At 36.4% G+C, this 12,451-nt stretch overlaps 1 protein-coding gene across 10 annotated transcripts in view; it reads left to right on the top strand.

The window, feature by feature from the left end:
- The window catches only part of LOC119535969 (LIM domain containing preferred translocation partner in lipoma), a 740,701-nt gene that overhangs the window by 561,838 nt on the left and 166,412 nt on the right, over window positions 1–12,451 (top strand). The window lies entirely within an intron of this gene.

The raw sequence follows: 12,451 nt of genomic DNA, 5'->3' as shown, positions 1-12,451 counted from the left end.
TCCAGGAGAAACTATATGTTGGCTCACAAAACAAATCTCAATGAATTTTAAAACATTGAAATCATATGAAGAATCTACTCTGACCATATGGAATGAAGCTGGACATCAATAACAGGCAGAGAACTGGAATATTCACAAATATTTGAAAGTTGAATAACACAGTCTTAAAAATCAGTGGGTGAAAGAAGAAATTACAAGGAAATCAGTAAATATCTTGACATGAATGAAAATGAGAACAAAACATATTGACACTTACGGAATGCAGTGAAGGGAGTGTGGAGAGGGAAATTTGTAGCCCTAAATGCTTACATTAAAAAAGAGGAGAAAGCTAAAATCAAAGATCCATCTGCATACCTAAAGGAACTGAAAAAAGAACAGCAAACTAAACCCACAGCAAGCAGAAGGGGGGAAAAAGAAAAGTAAAAAGATTAGCGCAGAAATAAATGAGTGTATGCAAATACAAGAGAGAGCATTAACCAAACCAAAAGTTAGTTCTTCAAAAAGAGCAATAAAATTGACAGAGCCTTAGCAAGATGGACAATGAGAAAAAGAGAGAAGACACAAATATATAAAAGAAGAAATGAGAGGAGGGACCTTACTGCTGACCCCACAGAAGTCAAAGGGCCATAAGAGGATACTATGAACAACTGTTTGCCAACAAATTAGACAACTTAGGTGAAATGGACAAATTCCTAAAAACATATGAACAACCATCACTGACTATGGAAGAAATAGATCTCAACAGACCAATTACCAGTAAAGATATTGAATCATTCATCAAAATCTTTCCATCAAAGAAAAGCCCAGGACCACATGGCTTCACAGGTGAATTTTACCAAGCATTCCAAGAAGAACTAATACCAATACTACTCAAACTCTTCCAAAAAACTAAAGATGAGGTAACAATACCTAAGTCATTCTGAGCCCAATATCACCCTAATACAAAAGCCAGATGAAGATACTACAAGAAAAGAAAACTACGAACCAATTTCTCTAATGCAAATAGATGCAAAAATTATCAAAAAAACTTGCAAATCTAAACTAACAGCACATTAAAATAATTACACACCATGATCAAGTGCTTTTATCCCAGGGATGCAAGGGTGGTCCAACATAAGTAAGTCAATTAATGTAATATAGCACATTAATGAAAGTTTGGGGAAAAAACACATGATCATCTCAGTTGATACAGAAAAAGCTTTTGACAAAATCCAGCATCCTTTTCTAGATAATAACACTTAGAAAAATAGGAATAGAAGGAAATTTCCTCAACAATATACAGGGCATATATGAAAAATCCACAGCTAACCCCAATTGTAAAAGACTGAAAGCTTTCCCTCAAAGATCTGGAACATGACAAGGATGGCCACTGTCATCACGTTATTTGGCATTTTACTGGAAGTTCTAACCAGGGCAGTTAGGCAAGAAAAAGAAATAAAAGGCATCCAAATTAGAAAGTCACTATTTGCAGATTATATGATCCTGTATATAGTAAGTCCCAAAAAATCTACAACAAAGCTACTAGAGCTAAAAAACAAATTCAGCAAAGTGGCGAGATAAAGATCAACATGCAAAATCCAGTAGTGTTTCTATACACTAGTAATGAGCAATCTGAGGAGGATATCAAGAAAACAAATTCCATTTACAAGAGCAACTAAAAGAATCAAATATCTAGGAATAAATTTAAACACAGATGTAAAGGACTTATACATGGAAAACTACAAAACTTTGCTAAAAAAAAATCAGTGATGATCTGAATAAATGGAAGGACATTCCATGCTCATGGATTGAAAGACTAAATATATTTACGATATCAATTCTACCTGAAATTATTTACAGTTTCAACACAATCCCAATCAAAATCCAACAGCCTGCTTTTCAGAAATGGAAAAGCCAATCATCAAATTTATTTGGAAGGTAAGGGGCCCTGAATATCCAAAATCATCTTGAAAAAGAAGGACAAAGTTGGAAGTCTCAGACTTGCTGACTTTAAAGCATATTACAAAGCTACAGTGATTAAAACAGCATAGTACTGGCACAAGGATAGATATATAGACCAATGAAATTCAATTGAGAGTTCAGAAGTAGACCCTCACATCTATAGCCAATTGATTTTTTGACAAGGCTGCCCAGTCCACTCAATGGAGAAAGAATAGTCTCTTCAACAAATGGTGCTGGGTGAACTGGATAGCCATATGCAAAAGAATGAAGGAGAACCCCTAGCTCACACCATATAGAAAAATTAATTCAAACTGGATCAAAAACCTAAATATGAGAACAAGGACTATAACACTTATAGAAGAAAATGTAGGGAGGCATCTTAAGGATCTTGTGTTAAGCAATGGTTTCTTAGACTTCACAACCAATGCACAAACAACAACAATCAAAAATAAGATAAATGGGGACTTATCAAAATTAAAAACTTCTGTGCACCAATGGACTTTTATCATGAAAGCAAAGAGACAGTGTACTCAGTGGGAGAAAATATTTGGAAATCACATATCTGATAAGGTTTTAATATCAATTTTACCACTTACCAATAAAATGGCAAACAACCCAATTTAAAAAAAGGGGAAAAGACTTGAACAGACATTTCTTCAAAGAGGATATGCATATGGCTAAACAGCACATAAAAAGATGCTCAGTATCACCAACTGTTAGGGAAATGCAAATCAAAACCACAATGAGATACCATTTCACACCCACTAGAATGGCTAATATTAAAAAAAAATTACAAGTGTTCAAGAGGATGCAGAAAAATATGAATACTCATTCATTGCTAGTGGCAATGTAAAATGGTACAGCCACTGTGGAAGACAGTTTGGTGGTTCCTCAGAAAGCTAAGTATGGAAATACCATATAATCCGGCAATCCCTCTACTAGGTATATGCCCAAAAGAATTGAAAGCAGGGTCTGAAACAGATACTTGTACATTGCTGTTCCAAGCAGCATTATTCACAATTGCCAAAAGATGGAAGCTACCCACATGACCATTAACTGATGAATGGATGAACAAAATGATATATATAGTACGATGGAATATTATTCATCCATTAAAAGGAATGAAGTTCAGATCCATGCAACAACAAGGATCCAAAAGGACAAATATTTTATGATCTCACTGATATGAAATGATTAGAATAACTCGTAGGGTTTGAATCTGGAATATAGGTTACCAGGAGCTACTGGATTGGGGGTAGGGAATGGGGAGGTAATGCTTAATTAGTATAGAATTTCTATTTAGGTTGATTGTAAGGTTTTGGAAATGGATGTTTGTGGTGGTAGCACAATATTGTGAGCGTAATTAATGGCACTGAATTGTATATATGAATGTGGTTAAATGGGGAAGTTTTATTTGGATATATGTTACTAGAATAAAAATTAAAAGATAAAATATAGGACTGTACATCACAGTGAACCTGACAGTAAACAATCTACTCTTATTAATAGTACAATTATTAAAATGTTCTTTCATTAATTATAAGAAATGTACCACAATAATGCAAGGTGTTAATAATAGGGAGGTATATGGGGAAAATACACCCTAATGTAAACAGTGGAGTATAGTTAATAGTGCAGTTTTAATATTCTACATTCAGTTGTATCAAAGATGCCACACTAACGTAAAATATTAACAATAGGGGGTTATGGGAATGCTGTAGTTTTTATATGATTTGTCTGTAAACCTACAACTCCTCTAATTAAAAACAGTTTTAAAAAATGAATGAGTGGGGAAATATAGTTGCTAGAATAATGGAAAGTCTATAGGACTGTTCACCAGCTTCAAGGCTTTTATTTTGCAGGAAGTTTTGAGGGAAAATGTAAAGGGAAGTTTAGCTTGTCTCTAGATAATCTTGAAATGTCTCTTTGAAATTATCCAAGAGTTTTCCATGTTGGCTGACAAGCCAAGAGCCTCTAAGTGTTATGTTTTCATTCATTTTGAAAGAGAAACATCTTTGTATGTGACATATACCACATGTGTATATCTGTCATCATCACTATGTCATGATTCTCTCCAAATAATGGTGCTGACCGAGCAGATGTTAAGGCTGAAGGCAACAATACTGGAATACAATATCTCTGTAAATGGAAGCTGTAATATATCTGAGGATGGGCTGAAAATATCTACTAGCATATTTTTAAGCACGAAGCTGTAATTATCTTGGCGTAGTTTAGATGGTGTTGTCGTATTCCTTCTTGAAAAAAAATGAAGTATATGAGTCCTAAAATTGTTTAGTGAGCTTTTTGAAGAATCGCTATGTTTTCAGAGCAGCGCTAGGTAAATTCGCTTCACGGAACTTGGCATTTATATAAGAGAATTTTTTGTTTATCTCTGGATATTGTTAGTGGGGGGGGGTGTTGAGAATTTTTGCATAAAGCTGGGATTTTGTTCCCGTGCAACTAATCTTTACTCCTTGAAATGACAGTTGGACAGAGGTGGAAGATATGAATCAGCTGGGACCTAGCACATGTTAGGCCTTGAAATAATAATGTTATGAATGGGAAGTTGCTAGGATGACTGTATTGATAACCAAATTTTTATCTTCTCAGTGCAGATCAAAGTGGAGGTCTAGTGAATGTCCATAAATAGAAGCAGAGGGTCCAGATCAGTGGGGGCATTAGTCCCTGTCTACTCTAGAAAAGTCAGACCCATAGGTAAGTGAGCATGTCCAGAGACTTTGAGTTAAGTTGCTTAGGAACTGGGAAATCATCTTTTGAGGTACAGTTGAAGGTGTGGAGAACTGAAGACCTAGTCCCTGTTTGCTATTGGAGGACTGCTATATGGAAAAGGAACCTTTATTTTGTCATCCAAAGTAACCAAAAAAAGGCAGTGAGTGAAAGGGCAAATTCACAGTCAGTATTTAATGCAAAACACACATATATATATATATGTATGAATGACAGATATAAAATCCTTGTAAGAGTCTAGGCCAAAGCCAAATAACCATTTATAGGGAAAGACGGTGGTAGGTATTCAAGCACCTGATGGGAAATTAGATTAAATTTCTCAAGTACTGCCCAACTCCCAACTCTAATATTCAGTGACTTTGGCCTCTAGACTTGCCTGGAAATCAGTTTCTTGTATCCAATTTATACTTCTACCCCCTGATTATCATTACATGATTGAAACTATTATTTATATAACACTGTGTAAAGCCCTTTTTTATTTCTTATATCATTTGAGCTAAACAGCAGCCCTGCAAGACAGATAGTATGTTTTTTTCTGTTTGACATCTGAAGAAACTAGGGATCTGAGTGATTTTGAGACCCATCTCCTTCCTGAGGACCTGCACTGCCCCCAGAAATCAGAGAACCAGTTAAGTAAGAGACTTGAGTTGGAATCCAGATCCTCTTCTCTTTCCACTCCATCATACAATCTTAGCACCAAGTTGCTGGGTTGGTCATGAGGCATAAGATAGGTCAGTTAATATACTCTCTGCTTTAGCTTTTAAGTCAGTACAAAGAACTGTATTATGTTTTTGAAAAGTGATTAGAGAGTCTCAACTGAGAGGTACTAAGTAATTTGTATTTCATAAAAATAAAATTTAAAAAAAGGCTTCCAAAATGCTTCTGTCAGTTACAAATGGGAAAATAACTCCAGGTGGCAGCTGGCTTTCAGTGCAGATTCTGAGATCTTAAGGATCTTGTTTTCACAGAAAAAGAAAAAGAAGGAAAAAAAAAATGACCTAATCAATTAAAAACCCCAAAACCACAATGGGAGAAAAATTAGAAAATGAATAGTTCAAAGGAAATGCTATGTTGACTTGGTAGAAAGATGTGGTTTTTTGTTTTATTTTGTTTCTCTCCAGTTTTTTGTATAAGATATCTGTGGATCATGGGGGGTAGAATGTTTTCTAGTTAATGAGACATATTAGATATATTTTCTTTTGTGGTAGTGACTTCTTATAAAATGTTTGCTCAGGGAAGTGTATGTTTACAGCTCTAAATAAATAGTAATCCTAAGCATTTTGTATATTCCATCTTAGCACACATTAATATTTTATTTTGGCTACACAGTATGTTTTTAAGCATTTCTTTGGTATCCTAGAGTTATAGTGTCATAAAGAAGTATGTTATCTTAGAAACTATCTGGTACAACCCCTTCATTTTCCAGAATGCTTTAGCTATAGTGACATACTCAAGGTCATACAGCTGGGAGTGTTTTGAACTCTATTGCCAAAATTTCCTATTTAAGTAAAGAATAAAAATTGGTCTACAATTGGTAGGAGAAGAATGGCAGTTCTGTTCACAAAGATCAAGTGAATTAGGACTAATAGTTTTGTAAACATAGGCCTGAATACACTTTATTCAAATTCTGGGGCAAGGATACATTTTCCTTAACCATAATAAAATAAAATCAATAACTTGATAGGACCTATGTGTACATGTTTTTCTCAGCACCTTGATTTTCAGAGAGAAAAGAACTGAAAATTCCCCAATCTATCCTTTCTCTTTGTCCTTATCAAATTTACTTATTTGTAGTATTTATTGTCTGTGTTCTCCACTAGCTTATGTCTGTTTGAGGGCTTTTTTTTCTTTTAATTTCACTGATGCATCCCAATCACCAGTCCTAGAACAATGCTTGACATATGGGAGATGTTTAATATTTGCTGAATGAATGAAAAAAAAAAAATCATGAGCAAACACATTTCATATTCCCTATGACAGGAAACGGTATACACTAAACTATAGAGGAAAAATGCTTCATTCAATTAACAGCTACTTACATAGAAATGTATAGAATCATAAAATCTTACACTGGGAAGGGATCTTAGAGACTATGTAAGCCAAATCCCTTCATTTTACAGATAATGAAAATGAATGTGTTATAGAGTCACGAACTAGTTAACCACAAACTGGATTATAACTCAGACTTTCTCATTGTTATTATTTTTTTCAGTCCATTATAAGCACTGGAGAATATAGAGAGAGGGTAGAAAAGACATGGGTTGCTACATCATTGAACTTAAATTAAAATAGGATTGACATTCTTGGACTTGATCTCTTTTTCATGTCTTATGTGAAAATTAAGAATTGAAATTGATTCATAGATTACATACTTAAGAGTTTATTTTTATTATTATTTTTAAAATTCTAGATCACATTTTCTCCTTCTCTAAGATTCCTTTGTAGTCTCTGGTTCCCAAGACAATATCTTACCACCTCAATTGCCTTCTGTTTTAATCCAGTTGGTTCAGATAGGCAGAGCATTCCATTGAAAGAAATGTCCTTTTCCCCATGTTTATGTGTATTGTCATAACAACCAGTTGTGAAAGGTCGTTCATTTAAAATAGGCTCCTTCAAGGCGATGAAATACTACCCAGGATTGGTGTTTCATACTGTTTTGATACAAATAGCAGATACCCACTTATTCAGTTACATTTGGATCACCATTCTCTTTATCAGAAGAATTAAAAGAAATGTAGAAAGCAGACTCCTACTTCATAATCAAGCATTTTTTAACCTAATAACTGTGGAAACACACTTAAAATTCTGGGAGAGAAAGAGCTGGTAGGGCACACATTGTGTATGGCAAAAGAAAGTCTTGGTTTGTAGCTCATCTATGACTGTGTTCTGATACTTGGCTAAAGCTGAGCCCTGAGCCGGTAAGTGCTAATTATTCATTTTCTGATCTTAAATAATGCACAAACACATAACTGTGGCCCCAACTCCCTTTCCCCTCTAAACCACTCTCCTTTCCCCCACCTGCACTTTCCCCACAACTTTCTCTAAAACATGCAGATAATCATCTTCTTCCAGACTTTGAAGTGACATTAGGATTGTCAGAAGGCATAATTAATTGACTGTCAGCAAAGCCATTGTTTGAACATCTGTGGAGTTCTACTTGGTAGGCATCTGTTGTTGTATAATTGAATGGAATTCATTCATTTACAAATATTTATTGAGTGCCTCCTATACACCAATCATTGGTATGTGTACTATGGGAGATAATGGAAATGAAGTAACATAAAAAGCCAAGGAGAGAAGGCATTCCTTAAATCCTGTTGTGCCAGGGGCTTTGACAGAGAACGGATTCCACAACTGACAGTAGGAAATCCAATCTCTTTGTACACGTTAGGGCTTTTTGTCACTAGGTAACAGCTGATCTGTGCCACCTCAAGTGCCAAAGGAGTCCACATGAGCCATTGCTGGGGATATAAAGAAGAGGTGGCAATGCGCTTGGCCATGATTAAGAGTTCCCAGCCAACACAGTTGAATGTATTTAAAGAAAACCAGGCAAAAAATAAGCAAGGCCAAGAAGCCTGGGAGCCCCGGAAGCCGATCCAAGTGGGATCCTTATCCCACTTCTCTTCTCATCTCTGACTCTGTTGTCAGTCCTGTTGCACTGCATTCTCCTCAGATACACTGCGGCATTGCACAGCTCTGCTCTCAGTCCTGATTTGGTTCTCTGATTATCAAGCCTTCACTTTATGGGAGTCTTGACCAGCTCCACTCCTAACTGGCAGTGAGCATCATTTGATGAAATTCAGTAAGAGAGAACAGAAAGACTGTACAGGAAAGATTTGCTGAAGGAACCTTAGAGGATGTGGTAGTCAGGAGATGAAAGAGAACAGTTCTTAACCTCCATGGACTCCCCCTTTCTCTCCTATTCACCCTTAGGGTTATGGCAAAGCTAGAGGAGCATGTGGAAATCATCTATCCCAAGAGCTTCCATCCTTCAGTCATTTGAGGGCAACATCATAATTTTTGAACATATATGGATGCTATGTACTATTATTTGCCAAATATTTTTATTTAAATCAATTAACTTTTTAACCTCCTTTCTCTTCATTCCTGTCAATAATATCCATAATTTAATTTTACATGTTGAAGTGCTGGTTGTTTTTTCACCCTAAAAGATACTAAACTAAATGCTCTATTTGAATTAAACACACTTCATATATTGTCTTCTATACACTATTAAAACATAGGTGAAGAGGAAAAACACTGTCCCATTTAGAATTACAATATTGCTTGTATCAGAGTTCCAAGGAAGAATTTTTAAAGAAAGACAAAAATTATATTCCCTAGTCCATTTTATATTCTGCTTGGTCTGTTCCCCATATCCTGAGGTTTATGACAAGACTCACTGTATTTACAGTAGCTTTAAGTGCCAGTTGTTAAAAATAAAATAGTATTGTAGGAGAGAAGGAATACTGTGCACTAGAGTTAGATACCATGACATCACTCCATTTAAGGATTTTCCTGGGTTAGTAATGTTGTTTGCTAATGGTTCTGGTACTTGTAAATGATATTACAGTGGTAGCCATTAATACTACAATGATCTTCAGTATAGATCATGTAGCCCTGTCATTAAGATGAATAATCCATCTTTTCTAACAGAGAGTCTAGCAAGCATAGGACTTGGAGTCAAGAGATCCAAGTGTAAGTCCTCTCTGTGTGACATGGACAACATTTGACATTTGTTATGTGCTTTAGAACATTTTGTTATACGTTACTGAGAACAGTTCTTTTAGCAGTTTTAAGATTAGAGTTGTCATTTTGCTAAGAAACCAACTTATCCCAGCACACAGGGCCAGAGTTAGGCTTCCTGGATTAGATTACATGACTTTCAGCTCTTTTATATATAACCTTTTAGCCTTCCTGAGTCTCAGCTATTACACCTATAAAAAAGGATCATTATCCCTACCTATTTTATATGCTCACCATAGGGATACAGTTAAATGAATAGATGTGCAATTGCCTCTTATCACTTCCCAGGGCAGCATCTGGCTTGGTTTATGCCATTCATGATTAGTGTGTGATAATGATTACTCTGAACTTTTTAATGTTTGTGTCTGTCTACATTAGAATGAACACTCTGTGTTTATTTTATGAAGTCCTCCATCATTGGAATATCATCAGAGGATACAAGAAATGTTTTTAGCCATTGTGTGTGAGAAAGCAACACACCAAGAGATGCCACAGTGTTCTCATTTGCTGAGCAAACTACTCTTGTTTCTTAATGTGGAATGCACAGAACTAATTGAAAAGAAACAAAAATTAATTTTGACTCAGATTGTGCAGGATGAATCATAACCCACTTTCTCATCTGAGATGTGAAGAAAAAAGAATTAAAGAAAATCAACCACCACACAGCTTTACTGTCAGCATCAGCATAATCAATATAGAGCATTTTCAGCTGAGAATTGCAGGTAGTTACTTTTCTCTTTGTCTATAGTCTGCTGTAATAGTCTTGTCTTCTTTTTCTTTTTCAATCAAGAGAGTTTTGGACCCATCAGCAATTGTCACCCAAACCATTCAGAAATTTACCTGTGATCTCTATTGAGCAATTGGAGGGAAACTGAGACTGGACAAGCTTGGACCACATCTGGTCCCAGTATCAGTTTGTTGGACTAGGACAGCAAAGAAACAGAAATCTGGCCAGGGTAGAATTGCTGCTTCCCTGAACTTAACTTGCTTGTGTCATTGATATGAATGATTAAAGAAAATTGAAGATTATATCCTGCTGGTTTCCAGCATCCAGATGTGTAATCTACTTAGCCTGTGAATGTAGCTTTATTTACTTATTTTTTTGTATAAATAGTCACTGTAACCTACCTTGGGAGATAATTCTCCAAATCTTTTCTTAAGTCAGAATTAAGTTCTCGCTAATTCTTATTACTGCTATATTTTATCCATAACGATTTTATGGCCTTTATGTCTCTCATACATAGATCTGTGAATACATATATATGTAAATATATACCTATATACATGTATGCATGTGTAGTATGTATATGAATGTGTGTGTGCATATTATGAGTTTATATGTCTATATTCCCTATTTTACCATGAGATCGCTGAAAAGAGAGACCACATCTTCCTTATCTTACTCTTCCCCAAAAAGCAAGCTGAGGAGATGGAGCTAGATGAGTTTTTAAATCCCTCTATGCCCCTGCACAAGGCTTTTACTTACAAAAGAGTTTCTCTAGACTGGTATGATCCTAAAAATTTCCCACTTGATGTTTGTTTGATTTTTTTAAAAATTAAGACTAGCATGGGTTGAGCACTTAGTAAAACCTAAGAATTTTACATGTGTTACTCATATATCTTGTCTAAAACCCTATGAGGGTAGGTAGATACAGCTGCTTTATAGATGAGGAAACTGAAGCCAAGGGAAATTAAGTTGCCCAAGGCCTAATAATTATTGGAGTTGCATTGTGAACCCAGGGCCTGGCTTTTAACCCCTGCATCTGCTATGCCTGTTATAGCTCACCTGTTAGCAAAAGGTGAGCTGAGACCTAGCAGAAGTTTGGGTCCACAGGATCTGTGCTCATCATGTGGCTTTTCTGCTGAATCCCATTCTATTTATCCCTCTGCTTCTCCAGGGAGATGTTTTTAGCATGACTTGACTTCCTCTGATTTGAAGGGCCCCACTGCTGACCAGGCAGTAGGAAATCCAGGTGTGCTATTGCTTTGTTTACATTATACCAGGTGTCTGCAGGGCACTGTCCTGGCTTCACTGCCAGGTTAATGGTGTCCAGCTGGGCTGCATACTCCAGATGAAATAAGACAAGTGCTGACTGTAATACTAGTTTTGTTAACAGCACCTGCAATATATATCTCTAGTCCCCTGTTCCCTCTTGGACTTGAAAACTGGTTCTTGTAATTTGAACAATATCTATGTCCAGAAGCCCTCTTCCACCCCTGACTTCACCCCAATCCAGTCTTTTTCACATGTGTAAATAGTTACTTTTAATAATAGCAATCCATCCATAGTGGCATCTTCTAGTCAAATGAGCCTGAGAAAAAGCCATGTCCAGTCTCACTGCCAAATTGGAAATGAGAGAGAGCACAGAAACAGGACCTCATCTTGAAAATAAGGTCACCCTATTGACATGTCACCAAGCAGAAGAGTTCAAGGCAATAGCTAGCAATTGGCTCGTTCTGTCGGAAGTTGATGCTATTTTAGGCCATCAGCAGGAGTGTCAATGTATCTGTGAATTTTGGCATTTTATTTCATTAAGATGGTTCAGGAAGCCAGACACTGATTAACTGATTCTTCAACTTAGTTCCCACTCCTAATTTTGGATGTGTGGTGTCTTCAGGCAGCTGTTGTGACACCCTGATTCTAAAGAAAACTTTTCTTGTGCCTCTGAAGCAATCTTGGGAACAGTCTACCCCACATCCTACTCTCCTGGAACCTCCTGCGCTACATCTCTGGTCACAGGTGGCATTGGGAGACTGTTGCTCCCGGTTCTAGCAGATCAAGGAACTACAACTCAGGTGTATGCAACCAATTGCCATCCAAAATTTGTCCATAATAGCAGCATTCTCACTGCTGCATTGGACAGGGCGTAGACTTTTGTTTGGAGATCACACAAGAAGACACCTGTGGAAGGAGTGACCTCTGCATCATAGTTGCTTTCAAGGTCAAGGGATACCATAGACAAGCTGCAGGTTTTGTTTAGGTAAGCCTAGGAAAATTCTAACCTTCATGTTGTTG

The sequence above is a fragment of the Choloepus didactylus genome, chromosome 1, assembly GCF_015220235.1.
Source record: "Choloepus didactylus isolate mChoDid1 chromosome 1, mChoDid1.pri, whole genome shotgun sequence".
Taxonomy (NCBI): domain Eukaryota; kingdom Metazoa; phylum Chordata; class Mammalia; order Pilosa; family Megalonychidae; genus Choloepus; species Choloepus didactylus.
The sequence above is the reverse complement of the archived record's forward strand: the minus strand, read 5'-3'. Positions and strand labels throughout refer to the sequence as shown.